This window comes from Phalacrocorax carbo, chromosome 1 (genome assembly GCF_963921805.1).
Source record: "Phalacrocorax carbo chromosome 1, bPhaCar2.1, whole genome shotgun sequence".
Taxonomy (NCBI): domain Eukaryota; kingdom Metazoa; phylum Chordata; class Aves; order Suliformes; family Phalacrocoracidae; genus Phalacrocorax; species Phalacrocorax carbo.
The window spans coordinates 141,712,038-141,725,246 of NC_087513.1; the positions used below are offsets into that span (position 1 = coordinate 141,712,038).

The 13,209-nt window shown below is 41.7% G+C and overlaps 1 long non-coding RNA gene across 3 annotated transcripts; it reads left to right on the plus strand.

The window, feature by feature from the left end:
- The first annotated feature begins 22 nt into the window (after nt 1-22).
- LOC135310320 (uncharacterized) lies at nt 23-10,272 on the plus strand. 3 transcript variants are annotated; one of them, XR_010370421.1, is made up of 4 exons: nt 23-120; nt 547-739; nt 953-1,133; nt 1,950-2,598. It is a non-coding gene; the product is annotated as an uncharacterized LOC135310320 (long non-coding RNA). The 3 variants fall into 3 exon arrangements; XR_010370422.1 differs by lacking the exon at nt 23-120 and adding an exon at nt 5,758-10,272 and having other exon boundaries at nt 476-739; nt 1,950-2,768; XR_010370423.1 differs by lacking the exon at nt 23-120 and adding an exon at nt 5,758-10,272 and having other exon boundaries at nt 479-739; nt 1,950-2,059.
- Nucleotides 10,273-13,209: the final 2,937 nt, after the last annotated feature.

A 13,209-nucleotide genomic window follows, 5' to 3' on the forward strand; every position in this document is an offset into this window, starting at 1 on the left:
CATATTTAGCCGCTGTGCAAACATGCCTTTGAAGAACACGCGTTGCCTGTTACAGGGCACAAGGGCTATTGCCAGGAGAACGTAGTGTTCAGCACGGTACTTACAAGCCAGAATCATTAGGTGAGAACTTTTAATATCTTCATTATTGTTTTATTAGCTCAGCCTCAGAGAGCAGCTTTACTGGCAAGCCTGCCTTGTGATCACTTGTAACACGAATTGACTTTTCTTTTTTATTCCTCCTGTAACATGTGCCAGCAGTAAAATACATAAAGATGTGTTTACATAACTTAGTTTCCACTGTACTTCAAAAAAATCTGAGAGGGGAGCAAAGAACCCTTCCTGTTCTGTGTTAGGTGACAATGATGTCTTTAAATGTCTCAGCAGGGCAATTAGCATCCTGACCTTTGAAGTTAGCAGGTAAATAAAACTGGAAAATATTTAAACTGTATAAACTGAAGCATAGGACTTTGAACCGAACAAACACATGAGAGTGTTTCAGGTGTTTCATGAGTTATTCATGTGAGTTTTACTTTCCACTCTCTACAGTCTGCCACTTCCCTTTTAATACACAGCCTCCGTGAAACACCTCTCTGCAGGGTACGTATCCATTAGATTTCATCCAGACTGAAACTTCACCATCCTCGTGTCTGCACACCAAGGATCAGCCTGCACGAACCCACAAAAAGTCATGACGTGCCGTCGCTTCCCTAAGCAGAAATGTTTTACTGCGCCCTCTCAAGTAACCCTCTTGATCTGCATCTATTTACTACCCTGTCTAAAAGGCTTAATACCTAACTCTTCCATGAAGTGTTTATCTTGGTAAATCTTGAACGCTTCACAACAACAAAGGGATCATTGTTCAAGCAGGGAAACTGAGGAACAGAGAAAGGCCGTCAGAAGCTCTCCAGCATGACAGCACTCTGAGTTCAGCTCTGCCCTCCGTTCTTGACAGGTGCTGTCCATCTTCATGGCATTCTTCACATGAATTACTGTTCCTGAATAATAGCTCTTGTCTGTGTCGAAGAGCTCCTGGAAAGATTAATTATCAGTGGCAAAACACTCTGTGATCCTCAGATAAAAATCAGCACAGGAACATAAAGCAGAAATATTTTGATTCCTATGAGGATTTTCACGTAAGTCTGTTAACTTAATTATAGCTGGTGTCTGACGGGAAAGATAAAATGAGGCTGGAATGCAAAATAGTGAATGGCTTCTAAAGCCCTGTCCCTATAAAATATTATAACAATCCTGTGTTTGGAAATGAAAAGCAGATAACAGCATAAAGCTTTCCCGTTAGTGTTATTAGAGTAGCATTTTCTCTCTTATTTGAACTGATCTTGGAGTGTCACCTCATCCAAGAACCTCTCCTTCCCCTGTCCTGGCTGCTCAGCCAACCTGGCTAAGTCCACCTCTGGACTGGGTCCTGAGATGGGTAACAAAATCCTGACAGTTTTTTTTTTTTTAATATGAATTTGTTCAAATACAAAATACATAAATACATACAACTGACAAGTGGCTTCCTCAGAGATATTCCTGCCAGAGCCCTGAGGACATCACCAGCCCTTACTGGCCCTGAGCCCCTGCCTGTGGGCTGTCACAGCCATGCTGCTGCCCAGCCACGGGGCTATTTGATCCTGACGCAGACCCCTACGCACAGCCTGACAGCCTGGCATTGCCTCAACTTATATGGTCAAATTATATTTTCCCTAAGCATTCCTTCAGTACCAACAATACAGGCAACTTAAGTTTGACTGTGCTTTGATTTTGCCCTCTGGATAAACCTTAATTCTTCATCAGCATCCTGAGTGCTGAAGGAGGCTGTCTGACCTGAGCCCTGCTGCTGCAGGATACTCCTGGCAGGATTCAAACCAGTTCTCATCAGATTGAGTCATCAAAAACAATTTTGTAACACCTAAGAGCTGTTGGCCAAACCAGCTCCTTTGTTACAGGTCCTGACACGCAGGAACTAACGATATGGAAAGCAGCTACCAAGGTCCTAATGCCGTAAAGAGAATGTGACAAAGTCGTCTTGTGAAGGATGACTTTGGAAAACTTCCAGGTATAATATTTCTTTGAAGTTAAGGGAAACAAAAAAATAGAAGGAGGAATCTAATCAAAAGAGATTATGGAATTCAAACAAGATGATGCAGATGCTTCCAGTTGCATAAGAACCAAAGCAAAACAGCATACTGAAACAGTTACTACCATCTGCCCTTCTCCTGGACAACACCAACGCCTCCCTCTCCTATTGTATGTCTGCTCTGTTACTGAAAAAGTGGGAAGAAACAAGAGGTGTTCTTCTGAGGCAGCAAGTGAGAAATAGAAGACAACTACAGAAATTCTAAGAAGAGAAGTAAGAAGCCTGAAAATCCCCTGCCAAAATGATTCAGATTGATTTTTTTCTTATTATTTCTCATGATAAACCAAATAATAAAATTAACAGACCCCAACACAGAAACCTGATTGAGAATAAGACAGGAATCTACACTTAAATCTCTTTGGCTGTGGAAATATACACCTTGACAGACGGGCAGATTGTATGTGGGTATCTATGCAGCATGGTAAATGATATTCCAGTAAACCAAAACATTGCTTGGACTTCTGTCCCGACTTTCTCTGATAATAACGTCAAATGACCACAAGGAGTAAGGTTTTGTGGATCAGAATTTTGAACGCTCATTACTGTTTCTGAGACATTTTAAGAATCTATTTTGGGAGGATAACAGATGGTTAAATAGCTGAACAGCCCAGATTTCATCCGCAAAGTGGTGGGTGTCAAAACAAAAACACATTAGAGACTCAGAGAGTATTTAGCTCGGTAGGAACTACAGTCACTTCAGGGAACTCTGAAGATAAATGACTGCAGAAATAAATTAGTCGAGTTTCTTCGCAGAACAAACAGACTGAAAGAAATTAATTTTCCACATATAAAAATGGCCTTTTTTTGGACTAACTTGCATAATAGAAACAGCTGGAAATATACTGATGAAAATGAGAGCGAAAGAAATTTTAGTGGGGAGGAAACAGCTTTGTTCCTTCGAGTTTTTTTATTTGGTTGGGGGGGTGGGGGCTGTGTGTGTATGTGTGTGGATTTTGTTGCTTGTTTGTTTGGGTTTTTTTTAACCTGGATACAGTTATGAAGAGATTCAGCTATGCAGGAGGTATTATCTCAGCGTTATCGCTGTTGTTACTGCTTTGGGCTAGTATGCTATTTCTTGGCATCACTTCTAGCCTTTCTTCTGGGAGTGTCCCTGTTTTTTTACATAGAAATAAAATTATTCTTATAGTGGTTTTGGTTGGGTGGCCCACAATGATTCATAACAGAGAATGTGAGAAAATGCTTATAAGCTCCTTCCTGACACCACAGAACAGTCCTCATCCGCAAATGAGAAAATGCTAAGCTAAGAAAGCAAGCCTTTCAGATGGATATACAGTTTGTATCGTGAAAGACCTGTCTAGTTATGTCTATACTAGCTGCTCAAACACAATGAACTATACTAACAGCAGGACCTTGGCTGGCACTGCCAGCCTTATTTAGGATGTAATTTCCTCATCTCCACCCAACACATGTAGCTGTGCCTATAAAAATCTGAAGCGTAGACCTGGCCTAAGAAGCTAACAGTAGACTTCTCTGTAGCAGCCAGTCAGGGAAGAATAGACTCCATAAAGCCAAGCATCAAAACATAGTAGCTTAAATTTCAAAGTTACTGTGTTTATTTTTACAGGCATGATTCTTCCAGGTAGGACATTTGCTGTCACTAATGCCCATACTTTCTATGAGCCCTTCAAATATAACTTGTGGAAGGCTGGTGATATAAAATCATTGTTAGTCCTCTTGCTCTACTATGGAGACTGTTATGGTTGTTGTTTGCCACAGACACATGGAGCCAGTTTTTAGTAACTTCCTTTGACTATAAGACATATCCTTCTGAAGCATCATAGAGCTGAGGTCATCTTACCCCACCAAGGCAGTCCCCTGCAAAGTCGTGTCCTCAGGAACATGCACATTTCATGTCTGCAAACTTTTGCCTGTATTAGTTTTCTGAAAACGTGACCCAAATATCCCGTCACTAAAATGCAGTCAGCAGCGTCTTTTGCCTACTGTTGAATTCGTGACCTAAATGTTAAATGGATCCATCGCCCTGTAACTGTGAGCCACCTGATCACAAGGGTCTGAGGTCCCACAGTTTCTGAGGAGGGTTTACAAGGAACAAGGCTGGATTCTGCAGGTGGATGTTACCTGTTCGTCATTACAACTGAAGTCAGATGTTTTCTGACAAAAGGCTGCCATGGAATGACTCTGCAATTTTTAATCTCCATAAGTAGGCTCAGTCCTGCAGTGGATCCATATGAATACAGCTTGTGGCCATTAAAGTGACACACATTTAAATAAGACGGTATGAATATTGCTAAATGAGAGTCAGGTTCTGCAACAAAGGAGAAGAACTTGTCAGGCATTTGAGATGCATAGTCTAGTATTAAAAATGAAGCTAAGACCTGTGAGGAAATGTGTCTCTGTGTATATACATGTATGTGGGCATACATCTTAAATGCATACATGCACATGAGTGTTAGATAAATCGACATTAATATGACAAAATTAATGGGCTTTGAGTGCATTGCTAGCAGTCATATGATTGGGATGAGATTACCTGTGTTGCAAATAAATTAGAAGCAACTAACTTAGAAATGTGAGCTAGGTAGAAGGGGAAAATAACTTGATTTTACATTATTTAAATCAAGAACAAAAAATATTTCTTCAGAGGACTAACTAAATAAGAATTGTTTTGTGAATACAATGAGCTTTAAATGTTATAAAGCTGGCAGAGACTGAGGAAGAAGTGGGTGACTCACAAATGAGAACAAAACATTTCTAAAAAGGAACAATATGTTACCAAAATTGCTCATGGGAGCCATTTTATGTTCTTTTCAGCTGAAATGGTAAATTATTCTTTGTATAGATAATTTCAGATTATTATACAATCATGAGACATATTTCTCATGTAATGAGAAAATAGGATGTGTTCTCCCAGGTGTGTGATTCAGAACATACCCGTTTACTGGTCCAACTTTATTCAGGAAGCAATTACATTTGTTTAAAGGAAATTACTCACGTAAGAAGAGTTGTGGGAGAACATAAAGGTTTACGCCCCAGAGTGGACACTTCGGACAAAATCTCAATGAGCGGTACTATTTCTTTGATGTAATACTGTCATGATCCGTATTTCCTGGTGAGGTTAAGGTTGCTGTAGCTTTTTTTCCCATCATGGCCCTTTCGTTCTATAAACAATGATTGCCATTATAACCCCTTGGTGTTGGGGTTAAAAATGAGTATGCTTTAAAATCTGTAATTAAGATCTACGTTCCAGTCCATCAAACACAGCATATGGAGCTGATTATTGGCTTCATGTTTTTTTCTAGGCCACTTCTGTTTATAGTTTGAATTAAAGGGAAATTAGAAGGTCTCTCTCACTTATTCATACAAGAACACATTTAAATAATTACCAGCAAATAAGATGGACTAATAAAGCAACAGTGGCAGTACTGCTTTAGGTCTGTGCAGCATGGTCTCATCAAACATGAAAGAAAATCTTATAGTTCGATGGTGTTTGCTTTGCTGTGGACAAACAACAGCTGTTCAAAGGTAGCTGCTGTTCTTTATGGTAGGCTATGTCCTGCATACATTAAAAAATACATTTAAAATATTTTATATATATAATATATATTATATATATAATTTTCTATATTTTGTTTCAGGGTGAGTGCAGAAGAAGCTGGTGCGTGCTGTAAAATTACAGGCAGAGCAAAGGAGTTGGGGTCTTTGATGAAGGAACACATTACGTCCGCACACCTTACTGATACTCAGATTTTCAGCTTCCTGTCACGAGGAAGCAGAGCTTAGGCCACGGCCTGGGCTGTTCAGCCAAAACTTCTCTCTGTCCCTGTGCAGTTCGGGAAGCTGTCAGCCCTTTTCAGCCATTCGGTCTGAGAGTGTCAGGCTTAGTGATGGACACGTTACGTGAGAACTGTGCACATAGATAGGCTCAGACAAGAGACCTATATGAGTTTTCCTACTGAAACCCTGTAGTGTGGCACAAGCAACAGCTGTGCTGCGCTCTCTGGGTGACCGCTCACTGCCTAAGTACCAGCTGGCTAATCCACACTTCCCCCAGCTGGTAGTTTAGAGACAAGAGGGAGCTGATGGCAACGCGGGAGGTCAGGCAGATGCCAGGCTTTGTTATTTCTGTTGCTCACAGAGTGTCTTTTAATGTTCCTCATCCCACCTTCATCCCAAGTACACTGGTAATATACACGCAAAATACCTTTAGCTCCTCAGTACGGGTAGCCTAGATCTCAGTAGTGCTATTCTGTAACAGACATCGAGTTGAATTTGTCTCAGAAATTCTGTTGTATAACTAATCCTGTGCCCGCTGAAGTCAGTAGCCCATTGGCATAATTATTTATATTGCTCCCAAGGGGGTTAGCAATAATGCCAAGTCAAAGTGGATGATCAGGGCATTTCGTACACATTATTTGCACATGCGTTTAAGATGCAAGACAGCAAAGAAGCATGGCCCGAATCTTCCCTGTTTCGTGCCATCAAGAACGTGTTTTCTGGAAAAGAATAATGCTGGAAAGAGTTGCTGGACATCAGCAAGCAGGTCTGTTAAGCAACAAAGTCTCTGCAGACTCTCAGAAGCCACCTATCATCTCATTTGGACTGAGAAAAGCAATTAGGCTCCCTTTGCAGAGCTGAAGAAGCCTCTGCACATGCCACCGGAGTGCACAGAGAAGCCTCTCTGAATGACCCTGGGCAAAGGGTGATGGAGCCTCAGTTGGTATCTGAACTTCAAAAGCAGGAGACTCAGAAGAGGATCTGGCGGCTCAGCCTTTGGAGGAAACAGAAATCAAGAGCGCTGGCATGCAGAATGCTCTGCAAATCTGGGTTGGATTTCTGAAGAAAGAGCCAGCCGCCTTTTTGCTACCATCGTGCTCAGGAAACAAAATGGTCTGTATGATCTTTGTGAACAGAAATACCTGCTCATATCTCAATGGTAACCTGCAAGGCAGAATTGCAGTTTTGATGCAATACAGTTTGTGATCCAGGAGGCTTTGTTGCTTTTAACTCAGGATGGTTCCTGGTGTGGAGTATATACTCCTGGTTCCTTTACCACTGCTGTTATAAGACCTAGGACATAAGGAGGGACTTCGCTTTAATTTGTCTGCTAATCTTAGTGCCTGCTCTGGTCTTTGTTTTCATTTAATCTGGAGCATTGTTGCCCTTTGAAAATATTTTGCTGCAATTTAGCTTTTTAAATAAATTCCTCGGGAATTAAAAAATGCACTGGTGACAGGCAAAGCTTATACAGTGGAAATGGAACTGTTATATTTTCATAACCATTCGAGCTCTTTCTTTCAGTTGGGATGGCCTATTTGCCTTCATGAGATATTGTGCTACAGATCAGAATTTAGATAGCATTTTCCCATAGCATTCATAGATGTCAGCCCCCCTGTGGAAAAGCAGGAAGGCACTGATCAAAACAATCTCAATCTCTCTCCTCCTAACCACAAGGCAAAATGCCACAGAAAGGCATATTCTTACTGATTTTTAATCTTGAAAGAATTAGGACATTTTTTTGTTTGTTTATTACCCTGAATGGGATGGAAAGGGATTGACAATCGCTGATGCAAATGAGGGAGAAATACGTACTGGAAGCAGGCAGTTTGGGCACCGCTGCCAGGCGTGCAATGTGGCAGCAATGTGTGGAAAGTGAACCGGAGAAGCTGAGTAACGACAACGGTTGTTAGCTCTTCCCAAGCTCTAGTGTGGCAACAGCTCTGCTGTTGCTAGTGTTTCAACCAGTTCAGGTATGTCTATTTATCAAACTGTAATCAGAACCTTGGACGATAGCGCTGACATGCCTACAGATGACAGCAGCTCTGGTATTGGGAGTGGAATAGTTTTGGCACCCAGCAACAAGAGAATTCATTGTCTGATACATCCCTGCTGATACCACGAGTGCTTCGGCATGTACGCAGGGACCTCACACGGAGCAACAGCAAGGACTGGAGCTCGATGGAGTGGTATAAGAAAAACAGGACTATGTTTTTCATCTCTCCCATTCTGTCTTTTAACTCCAGTGAAAACGACATTATTCATAAAACTAAGTCATATAGTGTCTCAAATCCAAATAGGTCTGTAATTTTCTCCCCATAAAGTGCCTAGCTAATTAACCAAGAACACAATTAGTTTTGAGTCAACATCTTCATAAGCCTTAGCTGGACAGTGGCACATTGTTTACTGGCTAGCAATAAATGCTGTTCCTTTTACCTGTGTAGCATGCAATGCTTGATGCAGTAAAGTCGGCGTGTCTTAAACATCATCAGCCTTTGTGCTGGTTTTGTTACTGACTAAACATGTGACCTATCAGTTGGTCTTAAAGACCATGGATATGTAGATTATATTTATACTGTGAACCTGAGGAGCATTTCTGAGCAGTCAGATCAGAGTGAGTCTCCGCTGCTTTCCAGCCCCGTGTAGGAGAGAGCCCTGAGGCCGCACTGCTTCCCCACTGCAGGTACACACACAGGTGCATGGCCCAAACGGGACCTGCAGTATGTTTCAAACAGGTGCGCGATCTCAGTTACTGGGAGACTAGGCCCTAAGCTGTGCCTTACCACACCGTAAGCGGGCAGTGTGGGCGCAGCCAAGGCTGAATTGCCACAGGCCAGCCGAGCCGCGGTAACCGATGTGGGGCGTTAGCATGAACTGCAGTGGAAGAGGTTTCTATGAAGTTTCTTTCATTTGGGTTGGGCTAAAAGCTGCTCTGACAATTAGTTGTTGCAGCTCAATTTGTATGGGAGACGTCATGTAACCTGTGTAAGCTTGGAAGTAACAAAAGCCAGGAGTGCAGATTAAAGTGTGGAAGACTGGAGTGAGCATGTAAGATTCTGAACTGTATCAGGTCTCACTTTCCATGTGCAATGTGGTCCTCGGTTGTGCCACCCTTCTGTTGAGATGTGTTCGTCAAGGTAGTCTAGCCAACTAACTGAAGATAGCCGGACATAAAGGAAATGCTAGATGGTAAGGGGAGTGATGTGACCTGGCCTGGCCTGGCCGTGGTGGCACAGTAGTTTCTAGAAGCTACCACAGGTGGGTACAGCTTCAGTAAGAATTAAAGCTGCATATAAAAAGATGGATCATGCCATAGACCTTCCTATTGTAAGAACTTAGACCAGCTTTTCACCAGCATGGTCAAGCCTTTCTCATATCTTGTCTTCATTAGGACTGAGAAGTGGTTCCTGTAAATGTCCCCTGAAACATGGTAAATACTTTGATGATAAAATCCAGTGGCTGTTGCCATAGACTTAAGATAATTCATTTTGCTTTTTAAAGTGGATTAAATAGTTTCCTCAGTCATAAGACTGTGGCCAAAGCCCACAGCAGCCTTCAGCAATGACTTCTTCCGCCAAGCAGGGCCTGAACTGGCTCTAAATTAGCACATGTGTCAAGCAAGAACGGTTGGGCTGACTGTCCTTCTAATTAAAGTGATAGAGTGTATGGAAATTGGCTTGCCCATGCTCAGATTGTTTGAACAGAAATACTCAACATAAGACAGTCCTCCAGAACCAGAAAGTCTGCATGCCAGTGATGAGACACCAGGTGAATCATTGCTGTTCACAAGGCCAGCACAGTCCTGCTCTGCTGTTTCTATTCCACGTTACTTGCTGGGGGCCTCCAAATAATTCCTCATTTGTTAAAATGGAACTATGGCACTAATTTAATGCAAGGTTTTTTTCACTGCCCATCACTGCAAGATCTCCTAAGGACTCCATTTAAATCAGGAGTGGTGGGAGGATGAGCAGCAGCAGCAATTTTGGAACTAGTGGTTAATGACTGATTTCTTCCTGCAGTCAAACACTGCGCTACAAGTTTTTGAAGCAATGCTGATCTACAAAAGCCAAAAGGTTACAGGCACACTACATGGGAGATGCACACGAGGATGATCCTATTTGGTTTGATGTCAAAAAAAGTTTTACACAATGTTTTGGTAAAAGAAAATTATGTTAGAATATAGAAAAACAACTCAATATGAAGGGACTGCATTTTCCCAATTGCTATTCATTCATCAAAAATACATACAAAATGTATTCAATTCTTCATTAATTCTGCATGAAAAAAAAATGTGTGTGTGTATTTTATATATTCAGGAATATGTTGGCTAAGGTTAATAAATTATTAATTTATAATAATTAAAGCATGAGCACTGATATGAAAGCATAAGCATCTTTAAACTGAATGAGAATTCGTTTTAACAATATAACTACTATGTTTCAAAATACCAACAACAAAGAAAAACTTTAAAAACATGAAGTTAGCATTTGACTAAGGATCTCTTTGGAAACTTTAAGTTCCCCTGGAAGCTCTTGTTTTACAGCTTCCATTTAAAAAGTTTATACTCAAGTCCAAGCTTGTGAATAATTGTAGGGGAGCAACACTGAAGAGAAAATAAGAAATTATGACAAACAAACTCCAACTAGCATGGCTGTTATGAGCTACCATCCAAAAGATATCTATCTTTTTAGAAACTGCAGAAGTACTTAACTAAACACGCTTGAATGCTTCTTCTGAAAGAGTAGCAACAAAAGTAACGCCAGCAAGCATTTCTAAATAAACAAGCATATTTTTTAGGGGTTGGGTTTAGGTTTCTGGCATTTCTTTTTTCATTTTTAATAATCTCACACTAGACATAAGCCAAGGCAAAGGTCACTTACCTCTTACTTGGACTAGAAGAAAACCAAGGCACAAAAGAAGGATACTTCTGAATTTCCCCATGGTCTTCTCTGCAGTGCCTTGATTGTACTGGTTGTTTTTCTCCAAGCAACGACGGTAGATGTTGCAACTGCAGTGCCAAGGTTTGAGGGAGATGCTTGGGATCAGCGGCTCTGTCCAAACAGTTCCCTCACCATCACAATTAAGCAAGGAAGAGAGAGAAGTCCCTAAAAACCTCTGCTAGACAAGTAACAATAGCAGACGACCCCTCTACGGCCAAGCCTTGAGCAGCACCGTAGGTGCCACCTGCCCGCTAAGAAATCTATTTATCTCCCAGGCAGGGCGCATGGAGAGCCAGGGAACCAGCGGCAGCACCCAATGAGCAGGGAGCCAGCACACCCTGAATCCGCCTCCTCCCCGGAGGGAAAGCCAACCTGTTTGACATCCTCACCTTCAAAGCAGGGTGTGGTGCTGTGGGAGCTCAAGTAGCTTGTGAGAGGAGACCAGCCTTCTCCGAAGAGTGCTTGAAAAAACATGTCTCAGATATACTCTCTCCTCAAAGCGCTGCTTCCCTGCTCAGTTTTTGGCTGAGCAATAACTGTTGATAAAAGCAATCCTGTCAGAGTCCTAACTGCTAACTCAAGCTGTTGGGTGAAGGAAGTCCTTTGCAGAGACTTGGGAATTGACCACAGAGGGATGACAAAACCCCCTAATTTTAGAAACTTAAAATGTGATTTTGGACTAGCAAAGTGAAGAGCGCTCAGCCCCCTGTTGGATGCTTATCTCCACAAAGTAAATGTTGTCTGCCATGATTTTTTGCATTGATCTAGATATATTTTCAAATATAAACATCCATGCATATCCCACATGGAGAAACGTCTCATAGTGCTGAGTGCCAGAACACAAAGCTTTGGAAAATGAACAAAAAATCATGTACCCATCCATACATGAACATATTTAAAAATCACTGATATGATTTAAATCCAGTTTTGTTGTAGCCTCTCTCTAGCAAACGTGTGCCAGCGCACTTGTCTGTTGAACTGGACTGCCACCCTCACACTATCGCCTGGCGCCAGCAAGGAGACTGGTGTGCGTCCTCCCTTTTGCTGCGGGGTAAGCTGCAGGCGTTTTTGTCAGCACTCTTTTGACTAGGGCAGCAAATACTCTGCTACCATGAAAGGCCGATCTGTGCGCTCGTGGTGTTGCTGGGTGATCGAGTCGGATGTGGGGCACAGGCTGGCCCCAAGTGCATTTCTGTTGAGTTACCTAGAACATACCATACAGCGTGTGCACTGAATTCATCCTTTTATGCTAACTACAAGAAAACTGATGCAACAGCATAAACTAGACTGATAAAACCCAATGATACCGGATCTTCACGAAGCTTGATGTTCAAGTGGGTCAGCTTCCCCTCCCCTGCCAAATTTGAACCAGTAGAACTGTTTCTAAAGGCCTAGCTTATTGTATCACACCGCTTAGCTATTTTTAAACTAGTAATAGATGCTCTATAGCTCATTTTATGCATCAAAATTCTCCTTGTCGGAGCCAATTGCTCAATCTCAGAACAGTAAAGGAGATTTAGGTTTAAGAGGTGACTTTGTCAGCCAGGGAAAACAAGAATTATACCATGACATGAGCAATCCCATAAGTCCACTGTTTATTTGTTTCCATACTAGCAGGCACACATGTGCTAATCTTTGTATCAGTGATGAATTTGCCTGAAGGGAACAGGAAAGTTAGCCAGGCTATGTACTAGTCCCAGGCAAGTCCAAGCAGCTCACGAATGTTCAGTACCTTTCCTTCAAAACAGTTGTGCTTATAAGTGAAGTCTTCCCAAAAGATCTCCTTAATCTTGTCTCTCTGCTGATACTAGTTCTTTGGGATATTGAAGATTGTGAAATTAAGTTTGAAGCTGATACACCCCTTGTCTTGTTCCTCTGAAGCTAGTTCTTCTGAAGCCAGCTACTGCTCTGTCTCACTGCATAAAAACAGTATGAAGGTGGCACAGGCAGGGCAAACTGAAGGAGTGGACCTGCACTGGAGTCAGGATGTCTCAAATACTTACCCCACTTCTGTTCTTGGGGCATTGCAGGAACCTCTTAACCTTTGTCAAAAGACGTGCAAGTGATTGCCCGAGATATCAAGTGAACAATATTATATATTAAAAACAAATATAAGGCCTTACACCTGACCATAAACTGCAGTATCATCACTTTGAGAAATCATTGACTCATCTTTTTCTATTTAAAGGGAAAACAGTTCTGCGTCATATTCACTTGACAAGGTGGATGACTTGCCTATTTTTTTTTTTTTTTGCTTGTTCTGTCAAGAAAAAAGCATATATTTAAGAAATAGCAAATGGATGGAAAAATGGAGCCAGTGTGTCTGTCTATTCTCTACACCATCTGTTTATAGCTCATCAGGGCCTCTTTTAG